The sequence below is a fragment of the Triticum aestivum genome, chromosome 5A (genome assembly GCF_018294505.1).
Source record: "Triticum aestivum cultivar Chinese Spring chromosome 5A, IWGSC CS RefSeq v2.1, whole genome shotgun sequence".
Lineage (NCBI taxonomy): Eukaryota > Viridiplantae > Streptophyta > Magnoliopsida > Poales > Poaceae > Triticum > Triticum aestivum.
The window spans coordinates 24,479,881-24,491,568 of record NC_057806.1 but is presented as its reverse complement, the minus strand read 5'-3'; the positions used below and the strand labels follow the sequence as shown (position 1 = coordinate 24,491,568).

The following is an 11,688-nucleotide window of genomic DNA, read 5'->3' as shown; positions in this document are numbered from 1 at the left end:
TGGCCGATCCGGTGCGCCGCCAGGACGAGGAGCTGAGCGCATCTTCCTCGGATCAGGAGCCACACCAACCTGGATCTTCTGTGGCTGACGCTGAAGCTGCTGGATCTCCCGTGCCACAATCAACAACAACTGTTTCCGTGGCTCCTTCGTCTCCCCGACGACACACCAGGTCTCGGTCAGGTATCGTCAAAGAAAAAAATACAGTGATGGTACAATAAAGTATAATCCGACTAAGCGTGCTTTTCTTGCCACTACTGGTGAACCTGTTAATTTGCATGATGCACTTGCTAGTAAGGATTGGAAGGAAGCCATGGATAATGAGTATAATGCACTCATAAAAAATCAGAACTGGCATCTAGTACCACCGCAACGTGATGCAAACATAATTGATTGCAAATGGGTATACAAGATAAAAAGGAAATCTGATGGTAGTACAGACAGGTACAAGGCAAGGTTGATTGCAAAAGGCTTTAAGCAAAGGTTTGGAATTGATTATGATGATACCTTTAGTCATGTGGTTAAAGAAACTACCATTCGCCTTGTTTTATCCATTGCTATTTCCAGAGGATGGAGCTTACGACAGCTAGATATTCAGAACACGTTTCTTCATGGTGTTCTTGAGGAAGAAGTGTTCATGCGGCAACCACCAGGTTATGAAAATCATAGCACACCACATTATGTATGTAAGTTGGATAAAGCATTATATGGACTTAAGCAGGCTCCAAGAGCATGGTATTCTAGGTTGAACATACAGTTACAACATCTTGGGTTCACACCATCCAAAACAGATACATCCTTATTCTTTTATAGCAAAGGCAATATCACTGTTTTTGTGCTTTTTTATGTTGATGATATAATTGTTGCTAGTTCAAGTCAAGAGGCCACAACTTGTTTGCTTAAGGATTTAAAACTTGAATTTGCTCTCAAGGATCTAGGTGATCTTCACTATTTTCTTGGTATAGAAGTAAAGCAAGTCAAAGATGGCATACTTCTCTCACAGGAAAAATATACAACTGATGTTCTAAAGAGGGTGGGATTGGAGAATTGCAAACCAGTCAGCACACCGATTTCCACCTCAAAAAAACTTACAGTTGATAGTGGAGAAGTTCTTTGTCTAGAAGATGCAACAAAATATAGAAGTTTTGTTGGTGCTTTGCAATATTTAACACTTACACGTTCAGATATTTCTTACTCAGTGAATAAGGTATGTCAATATTTGCATGCTCCTAGAACTACTCATTGGACAGCAGTTAAGAGAATCCTAAGGTATCTCCAGTATTCTCAAGGGCTTGGACTTCAGATTGTCAAGTCCTCTTCCTTGCTTGTTACTGCATATTCAGATGCAGACTGGGCAGGGTGTGCTGATGATAGAAGATCTACTGGTGGTTTTGCTGTGTTTCTGGGATCTAATCTTGTGTCATTGAGTGCAAGGAAGCAAGCTACTGTCTCACGGTCAAGTACAGAGGCTGAATATAAGTCATTAGCTAATGCCACAGCTGAAGTAATGTGGATACAAACATTACTCTATGAGCTTGGAATTAAAGCTCCGAAGGCTGCACGGTTATGGTGTGACAATATTGGTGCAACCTATCTTTCAGCAAATCCTGTCTTCCATGCACGAACAAAACACATTAAGGTGGATTTCCATTTTGTCCGAGAGAGAGAGTAGCTCAAAAGCTACTTGAGATACGATTCATCCCCACCGGGGATCAACTTGCAGATGGGTTCACTAAACCCTTGACCGAGAGAAGGTTGGATGAATTCAAGTACAATCTCAACCTTAGCAAGGCTTGAGGTTTAGATTGAGGGGGAGTGTTAGAATTATTGTATAGGGACAGGAGAGGTGTTTAAACTTGTATCTATCTCTTCTTCTCTCTATCCCGTATATCTCATATAACGACCTCTCTTGGTCAATCTCCTCCTCCTCTCTCGATCTCCTCTCTTGATCTGTAACTTGTCAACCAAGGCTTTACCTCAATATATACACGCGGCCCGAGACAAAGGGTTCTATCCTAAACTACTTTATATGATCACCCTTAGGTCGGCATCCTTCTTGTTTATCAGCTGGACAAGATCCACCTTTGACTTTTCCTGCTTCGTTGCGTCTTGAATGCCAAGCATTGTTGTACCTGCGATTGTGCGTATCGATGGATCAAATAAGAATCAAATAATCAATGTTGCTCCTACGTTCATTAGTGCATTTCAAAACAATCTCATAAAAGAATACTATAGACACTTAATTAATTCGGTCAGATAGATCACAGGGAACTTGGTGATTACTTTGCTTATTTCACCAACAGGAACATGATTTGTATTCAAGGAATCAGTCCCCAGGCATGCTCCAATATCATATACATACATACATATATTTCTTCACGGTATGGTATCTTCTATAACCTAAAGGCCTGGTCAGCAACCCCGCAGTTGGGGGCAGTAACCCCAAATCCGAGAATTCCACCCTAAAAATCGCGATAAAATTAGTCTCCTCCATTTCCTCCACTGTAGCGCAGTTCGACTCATACTGCTTGGCGTCGGCCGTCCCTCCCTCCCTCCCTCTGACTGAGACTGAGACTGCAGGCGGCCACAGGAGCAGAGGAGGTGATGTGAAGCAGCGATTCAGGTGAGCGACTAGCAAGGCGAGCAGAGCCTGATGCGGCAGATCCGAAGGAAGGGGGTGAGCCCGAATTTGCGAGTACATTTTTTTTTGCTTGCATATATACGTTTATTTATTACTCCCTCTGTCTCAAAATGTAGAGTAAATTGCAAAAAACCATCATAATAGGGGACCCTAATTCATAAAACCGCCATCATTCAGATTTTTTTCAAAAAACAACCAACATTGTGCTAACAGTTTTCAAAAAACACTGATCGCTCATATAAGCACTTGCTAACGCTAAAACTGACATATAGGACCCACCGTAAGTGATGATGCGGCAACCAAAACTAACGGCGTTTGACCGACCATCAAAATAGACATAGGACCCGCATGTTAGTGTGATATCTCTCCTATAATAATAATAATAAAACACATCTCCGTGTCCTCTCGAGCCACTGTGCACGCCCGCCGCCGCCGCCCCGATCCGGAAGGATCCGAGGCCGGACCACAGGTCGCCGCCGGCAAGCCAAGCCGTCGCTGCCCCGCCTTTATTTCTCCTCCATCTTCCCTTCTACCTTGCCGCCTGGTCTAAGCCGCGTCATGCGCGCTGCCGCAGGTCTCCTCTGAGCCTCCCGACAGCACTGCCTCGCCGCCGATCGTAGCCAGCGTAGCCACTGCCGACGAACCGCTGTTAGACTATGTCGGTTAGCTTCGCCTTTTCGCGCTGGTATCCCTCGCCGACGGATTCGAGCAAGGGCGCAACGAGATGGCCGAATCGAGCCTTTCTCGGCCGCTTGCACCGTCCGCTCCTCGCCCTCGATTCGCCGCCTCCAAGCCTGCCCCGAGCCCACTGAGCTCCCTGCTGCATCGAAGTGAGCTCCTCTCGATTTCCCCCCATCCCCTCTGCTCTATTTCACGTTGTAATGCCATCCTTCGCGAGCTGCGAGCATGGCGGCCGCCATGGCAGACGAACTCAAGCAGTTAGTGCTCCCCTGCCCCCTGCCTAGTCCAGTAGCAGGCGGTGAATCCCCGTCATGGTATTCTCCCGACCCCCTGCAGTCCGGCACCACCCACCGTGGTCTGCTCCCGACGCCCCCCTGCAATCCGGCGGCGGCCGGTTCGCCACCCAGAGGCCGGCACAAGACCTCCTGGGCCTGTCCTCCATCCTTGTTTGGCTTGTGACCGGGAGCCATGGCAGGCGACGGAACGCGGTGCTGTGTGGAGCAGAAGCTGGCGGTGATGGGAGGCTTGTCAGCCGGCGGCCTGCCTTGTCGGAGCCGCGGGCACCCATGCGTGTACGGAGGCGCGAGAGCGCGTGGAGAAAACTCGCGAGGAGACGGGGTTGACCAGCTGCGCCGTCTCTCCTTCACCACGTGGACCTGTCATCGGGACCCATTCGTCGGGTTTCAATAAAATGGTTTTAATCGAGCGATCAGCGTTTTTTGAAAACTGTTAGCACAACGTCGGTGGTTCTTTGAAAAAAAATTCGAATGATGGCGGTTTTGTGAATTAGAGTCCCTAATTGTGGTTGTTTTTTGCAATTTACTTTAAAATGTAAGACATTTTTTTGACACTATCGTAGTATCGAAAAACGTCTTACATTTTGGGACGGAGGGAGTAGATAGAAGAAAAATACATAGATTTTTTTAGCGATTTACACACCTGCAATGCTGGGCTGCCTAGCAGTACCAGGGGCAGCGGGCCTGGAGCCCGTGGTATTGATGAGATTGTAGCACACGTTCCTCTGGCTGACATCTTCGACTTTGGCTCGAAGCTCCTTCATCTCCTTGGCGACGCGCCGCCGGTCCAGCAGCGTCAGAGGGAGGCGCCACCAGGACTGCTTGTCTAGACGCACGGCGAAATCCTGGAGGCAGTCCTCCACGTTGTAGGCAACGTCGCGGACCTGCTTCACCCGGATCTTGACCACCTTGTTGTCGCCCCGCTCCCGCTCCTCGTGCGCGGTCATGAGGAAACCCTGCATCATCTCGAGCTCGTCGGCAATGAAGGCCTGGTCGCGGCGGACTCCCAGCTCAATGCCACCTCCTCCGCCAGCGCGGATTTGGCGTAGCCCAGCGCTCCATTCAGCACCGACTTCCCTACGCTCAGACCAGTCGCCTCCATTGCTAGCAGTGGTGCTGATGATGCTTGTGGGGAAAGAAGATGGCCAACGACGGGTTAAAAGAAGATTAAGACTCCAGGTCGTGCTAGCAAGTCCTAATAACGAACAATAAAGTTCAGTACTCGTATTACCGAAGAAAGCATAAACTGTGATCTAGTATGAGATCCTTTGTGGGCATCTTCCGTGGATGTGCCACGCCCCACGGGAATCAGAACAAACGCGAAACAGACGAGATGCGTCCCCGCGGGACTGGGGTCAGCTGACTTTGCCCATGGCCAGTCACGCCGTAACATGCAGCCACCAATCCAGCATTCATTCTACATCCAATGAAGAGGATTAAGCCAAGGGAAAAACAGCCCGCACTTGGCGGTTTTTAGCATGAAGACGCCCACACTTATAGTTTTATGTACAGGCAACAATATATGCACCATGTTCTTTCAAAAAAAAAAAACTATGCACCAGGTGTTCTTCAATTGCAAATACATTTAAAATAACAGAAACACTAACGCCCACACGTGTGGGCGTTTCTCAACTCGCGCACACGCTTGGATCGTCGTTCACTGTCTTTTGCGCGAATCTTGACACGAAAAGGTGGATTTGATGTGCCACGTAGGACGAGACTGGTGTGTGGGTGTTGGAGAGTTTGCCCACACGCCCGCACCACGCTGTTTGACAGCTGCGCTGTGTGGGCGAACTAGTTTCTGCCCATACAGCCACCACCTAGTTCATGCGCGTGTGGACGAACTGCTTTTCGCCCACACGACATTCCTACGTTGTGGATGGCAATTGCAGTTACGCGAACGTGGCAACTAGGTAAACAAACATGGCAACTGTGATTTTTTGGTAGATGACAACTGCAGTTGCGCGTACGTGTTTATTAACAATACATGGCAATTATGGTTGGACCACACGTGGCAACTAGGAAACACACATGGCAACTACTGTTTGACCATATGTGGCAAGTAGTTAATCATACACGGTAACTACGGTTTGATTACATATGACAACTACCATAAATTAGAGACATGGCAACTATAGTTAACCAAAATAGATAGAGTTGCCATGCTTTTACAATTACACTTGCCATCCCGGATAACTACATATGCCAACCAGAATGGCAACTAAATCGTCATCCGCGAGGTACCTAATGTAGCTGCGCCAAGATATGTGGGCATTTTTTGCTTCGTGCCACACGCGCGGGGTGGAGATGAGTAGTACTTGTTGGGCGTGTGTCACGAAGTAGCCGCGCCCACACGTGTGAGCAATTCCAATATCCACCACACACAACCCGTGTGGGCTGCCTCCTGCTCACACTACACACGATGTGTGAGCACATGTCAAATATACCACACGTGTGGTGGATATGGGTGTCCTAAAATAACTTCTATTAGTAATTAAGAATAAATTTTAATAGCAATAACTTTTTCTGATAAAGGGTGGATTTTGTTTGCTTACAAAGGAGCACCAAGAGGATAGAAACTCAAAGAGCACACATCTGGCTTTTGGATAGCTAGGATCCACATGGCTAACATCAACACACGCATACAAAAACACGTCGGCAAACAGCAAAGTCATATAAGAACAAAGCTATGTATAGGTAAAATACAACAATAATTGGTATCCACACCAATCATCTCATGACACCATACAGATGATGAGGTTCTATATATTACATTTAAATTGGATAATTTATAACGCGGCCCGACACTGCATGTTGCGCTAGTCCCACCACGCTTGCTCCGCTACCACCCGTCGACCGCCGCTTGCGTGGTGAAGAGTTGTTGTCGTTGTCACCGAGGTAGAGAAGGAGGCACGCTCATGCGCGTGCTGCGCGGCCGGGAAGGCGACTATTTTTAACAAGTTCTATACATTACATTCCAAACGGATGACTTTTTAACAAGTTCAACTATTTCTTTAAAAGATAAACAAAAACTAAGCGAGGTTTCCTACGAGTCTCCGACGATCGCTGCACAAATTCAAACGAAAAGTACAAAAATATGGGTCTTCAATGGTCGTTGTCTTTCTGCTTTAGAGCGGACGCCCCTCAACAACGTTGATCCGTAGACCAACGTGACCATGAACCCTACTCTGGGCATTGCATCGCCGTGAAACGGTGTTGCTATACCTGCCTCCGCTATTTAAGGCATGTGACCGAGAACCCTACTCTGGGCATTGCATCGCCGTGAAGCGGTGTTGCTCCACCTGCCTCCGCTATTTAAGGCATGTGACCCAGAACCCTACTCTGGGCATTGCATTGCCGTGAAGTGGTGTTGGTCCACCTGCCTTCGCTATTTCTCGGCGTATGTGATCGAGAACCCTACTCTGGGCATTGCATCGCCGTGAAGCGGTGTTGGTCCACCTGCCTTCGCTATTTAAGGCATGTGACCGAGAACCCTACTCTGGGCATTGCATCGCCGTGAGGCGTTGTTGCTCCACCTGCCTCCGCTATTTAAGGCATGTGACCAAGAATCCTACTCCGACCACCGTCGCCGCCTCGCCACCACGTCAAGGTGGAGACGTTGTCGTCGCCTCACCACCGCATCAAGCGGGAGCCGCCGTTGTTGCCTCTCTGCTACATCAAGTAGGAGTTGGCATGACCACCTAGCTCTGCGGCGTCACAATTGGTCCCGTCAAGGAGGATATGAAGGCGGAGCTACCCTCCCGGCCACGCAGCACGTGCACGAGTGCCTCCTCCATTACCTCGGTGACGACGACAGCAACTCCTAGTCGTCTGGCCCGGCAGTCGGCGAGGTGGCAGCGGAGCAACCGCGGCGGGACTGGCGCAATGTGCAGTGCCGGGCCGCGTTCAGCATGACGTCGAACGTCGTGCCAGTAAGGATGGCAATGGGTCGGGTTTGCATCGGGTTGAACAATCTCAAATCCATATCCATGTCCATGAAGACAGTCTTTGCCCGCCCATGAAAAACTCCATGGGTGAAAAATTGTGTCCACGTCCAAATCCGATGGATATCCGTACCCATTGGATATCCATTGGGTCCTCTCGAGACATATAAATAAGACATAACACAATATTAACATAAACTCTTCCATTCTTCACCTCGTGGTAGGCTAGGCTTCACTTATGGTAAATCAACATCCACTAACAACCTAAGATCATTTAGTATTTTTCTAACAAATGAGAATGACGAGTCATTTAAGGAGGAGGTAAAAATAAGGGAAGGGGTGTTGGATTATGTTACATAGAGGATTGAATGTCAACTAAAAAAAGTTATGATGGGGATTGTGTAATTTCTTATGCATGATTTAGATAAAAAAAAGTGTAAAATTGTTGTGAGACATATGACCGTGGGGCAGGGATAGCAGATTTTCCCCCATTAAGTCATACTATCGGGTCGAGTTTGGGTATATCCATGGGTACAAGATTATATCCATGCCCTATCCACGAACAATCGGGTCGGGTTTGGGCGCCGCCCATGGACACAAAAGCATATCCAAACCCTATCCATTCGGGTCGGATATCCATGGATATCCATGTCCATGGATAAAATTGCCATCCTTACGTGCCAGAATGGGTGGTGTTGGATCCCCAACCTCACGCTAGCCTGGCTAAGGACCGGTCCAGGACCACCATGGAGACATCCGCGTGGTGTCGACGCCGCCCTCCAACGGCGACAACAACGGCAAGAACATGATGGATGTGTTGCCAACAAGGGCGGGCATGAGAACAAGGTCACCATCCGGTACCTCACTTAGTTTTTGTTTAGTTTTCTTTAAATAGTTGAACTTGTTAAAATCACCAGTTTAAATGTAACATATGGAACTCGTTAAAAATATAGCATGCATACTTGTCTAAAACTGCTTGCATGTCAGGAGCAACAGGCATATCCGCAAAACAAGTAACACTAGCAATAGAAACCATGGTGAAAGCAAACTCAGAAGGTAAGACTACTTGCAAAATAACCACAGCACTCTGATAATGAAAGGACAACCACTTCTGGACCTAGTCCACCTGCATAGGGCTATGGAGAGCCAGCCAATCCAAGCCCAAAATGCCATCATAAGTGGCCAATGGTAGGAATCTGAAAGCAGAAACAAACTCAGTGCCACAAACAAGACCAAGAACAATGTGTAAGACACTGATAGCAAGAAAAAGTATCACCACCAGTAACTGTAACAGAGATAACTGGTGTAGTATGAACTCCTTGTAACTGAGGAACAAATTTACTATCCAGGAAATAATGGGTACTACCAGAATCAACCAAAAAGAGTAATGATAGCCCTTGCAACTGAACTTCTAACTGGAGAGTAGGAGCATTAGGGTCCTTGCCAATATCAGCAGTAGATAAACTCGTCATATGTATTGATAATGTATTAGAATCAGACCGATGGGATGAAAAACTATCCAGAGATTGCACATGGTCAATAAGCTCCTAGACAAAATGAATCTAGACTGTAGACTTGCAAGCATGCTCTTTGGCCCATTTTTCACCACAAACAAAACATAACCCTTTGGCTCTGCAATAAGATCTCAATGCAGAGCACTTATCTCCAGTCTGAACCAGTTTTGCAACTTCGAAAAACTTTTTCTCTGCAGAAGCATGTACCTTAGGTGTAAGTGGCAATGGTAAGGCACCAGACTTGAAGGAAGTGGACGAGTTGAGGGGTGTAAGACCTTCCCCAGCTCCTCATGTAACAGGGCCAAATCATACGCAACATCTAGGTCGTTTGGTTTCTGCAGAGCAATAGCCACACGAACACCAGGTTTAAAACCATCTAAGAAACAGTTGGTATAATGCAATGAATTGGGAGTATCCTTGTAAGCTGATAATTGGTCATACAAATCAGCAAATCTATGAACATAATCGATCACTGTGTTGGTTTGAGAGATTCTGAACAATTGTTTGAGAAGAGTCTGATATTGATTTCGACCAAAGTGGCTCTGCAAACTGCAACAAAATTTAGACCAAGTGGCATGTGGCTAGCGACGCTGCATCAATTCAAGCCAACGTGCAGCTGCCCCCTCAAATTGAGTTGTTGCCAAGGAAATCCATCGGTGGAATGGAGTGCCCCATAACTTGAACTGACTCTCACACTGAGATTGCCACAGACGAGGATTAGAGCCATCAAACCAAGGTAAGTCAGAATGAGCGCGAAAGAAATAAGCATCGCTCGCCTCAATCAACACAGGATCACGAACACTAGAGTTGCGAACAGATAGTTGCAACTCGGGCGTACCACGAAACGGAGGGGGAACATACGTCTGGCCTCTTCTTCTGAGATCCGGCACATCTCCAGCACCATCAGAAGCATCCTCACCACGCCCGGAACCGGTCGAGCGTGCTGTGGACGACCCATCCATCTAGGGCGTAGAGTCCTTCCCCTACTCCACACGTACTTGATCGAGCTCCATGTTCATATCCGCACGAACGCCATAAACCCAGGTCGAAATCAAACCATCAAAAGTAGTGGTGTTGGCTTCAATCATCTTGCTCATAGCCTTAAGGAGAGACTCACCTTGATCCTTGAGTCGCTGACTCACTCAGTTTAGACACAAAGTCGGCGCGAAGGAGCTCATAGACCTCACGCCCCTCCTCCGGTAACTCGTCCATAGTTGTCGCTCGACACTAAACCCGCAACCGCATGTCGTGGTTGTGATTGGGAACCTCCAGGACAACCGAATCTGATACCAGCTGTAAGGGTCGCACTTGATCTAAGGATTTGCATTAGGGTTCCTCACCAAATCGAGAGGGAAATTGTATTGTTCTATAGCTGACCGCCCAACCTCCCACACAACTACATGAGAAAGTACAACATCGGCCGGAGCAGCTGTCCAGTTCCTTCCTACCTGTCTCTCGCTACAGAGTGCTATTTAAAGGAAATGACCGTTACACTATTAACGGGCCCAAGTTGGGTCACAAAGCCAAGCTAGTAGCTTCTTCGGTCGCTTGGGCCTTGACACCATTGGCCCACTCGCAACATTTGAATCCAGCGCGCCTTGAGTATTTGCCGAATACGCTACAATGCCATCACCTGTTGTCGCCCTTGTCTCTATGTCTTCATGTCTAGATATAGGGTCGTTGACAAAATCGGTGTTTATTTAAGCACCGGTGCATTTTTAGGGGAAAATGCCATCATGGCACTTTATATTTCATGCGCAAAGAGAGATACGTCGTTTGCTAAGATATGATCAAGAAAGTTGCTAAAATATCTGCAAGAAAGTCGGGAGGTTCTTGATTTCATGAAATGAATCGATCGCGCTCCAATCTATTAGCTAGAGCATCAGCAACCATATTGGCTTGCCTAGGACAGTGCTTAAAAATAAAAGAAGAAACATTTCGACTTCAAAAGGAGCATTCTTCATATAAGACTAGTCACAGTGGGGAGTAACTTAGAGTAGTAACATGCATATGTTACTAGTCTATGTTACTACCGCCATAGTGGGTAGTAACATATATGTTGTGTCATGCATCACTTCATTTATTATATTATAGACTCATCCTTTCTTGATATGTGTGATGTTACAGTAACTAGCTATGTTACCACATGCCTCTCTTTCTTCATTAATTACATGTCACATCATCTATTTTGCCTAGATTGTTATGTTACCACCTATGTTACTCCCACTATGGGCAGTCTAAGGCTGCTGCCGGTCCTAGAGAGTTTCCTGCATTGATCACTATATCAATCACTTCCATGCAGTCTGCCTCGACATATGGATTGTTGTAGCCTGATACGTCCATTTTGCATCATGCTTTTATATCGATATTTATTGCATTGTGGGATGTTATTACACATTATGTCACAATACTTATGCCTATTCTCTCTTATTTTACAAGGTTTAGATAAAGAGGGGGAATGCCGATAGCTGGGATTCTGAGCTGGAAAAGGAGCAAATATTAGAGACCTATTCTGCACAGCTCCAAAAGTCCTGAAACTTCACGGAAGACATTTTCAGAATATATAAAAATACCGAGCGCAAGAAGTTCACCAGGGGGCCACACCCTGCCCACGA

General features: G+C 47.0%; 1 pseudogene; it reads right to left on the bottom strand.

Annotated features, from left to right (window-relative positions):
* Nucleotides 1-4,717, bottom strand: part of LOC123101158 (disease resistance protein PIK6-NP-like) — a 27,354-nt pseudogene extending 22,637 nt beyond the window's left edge.
* Nucleotides 4,718-11,688: the final 6,971 nt, after the last annotated feature.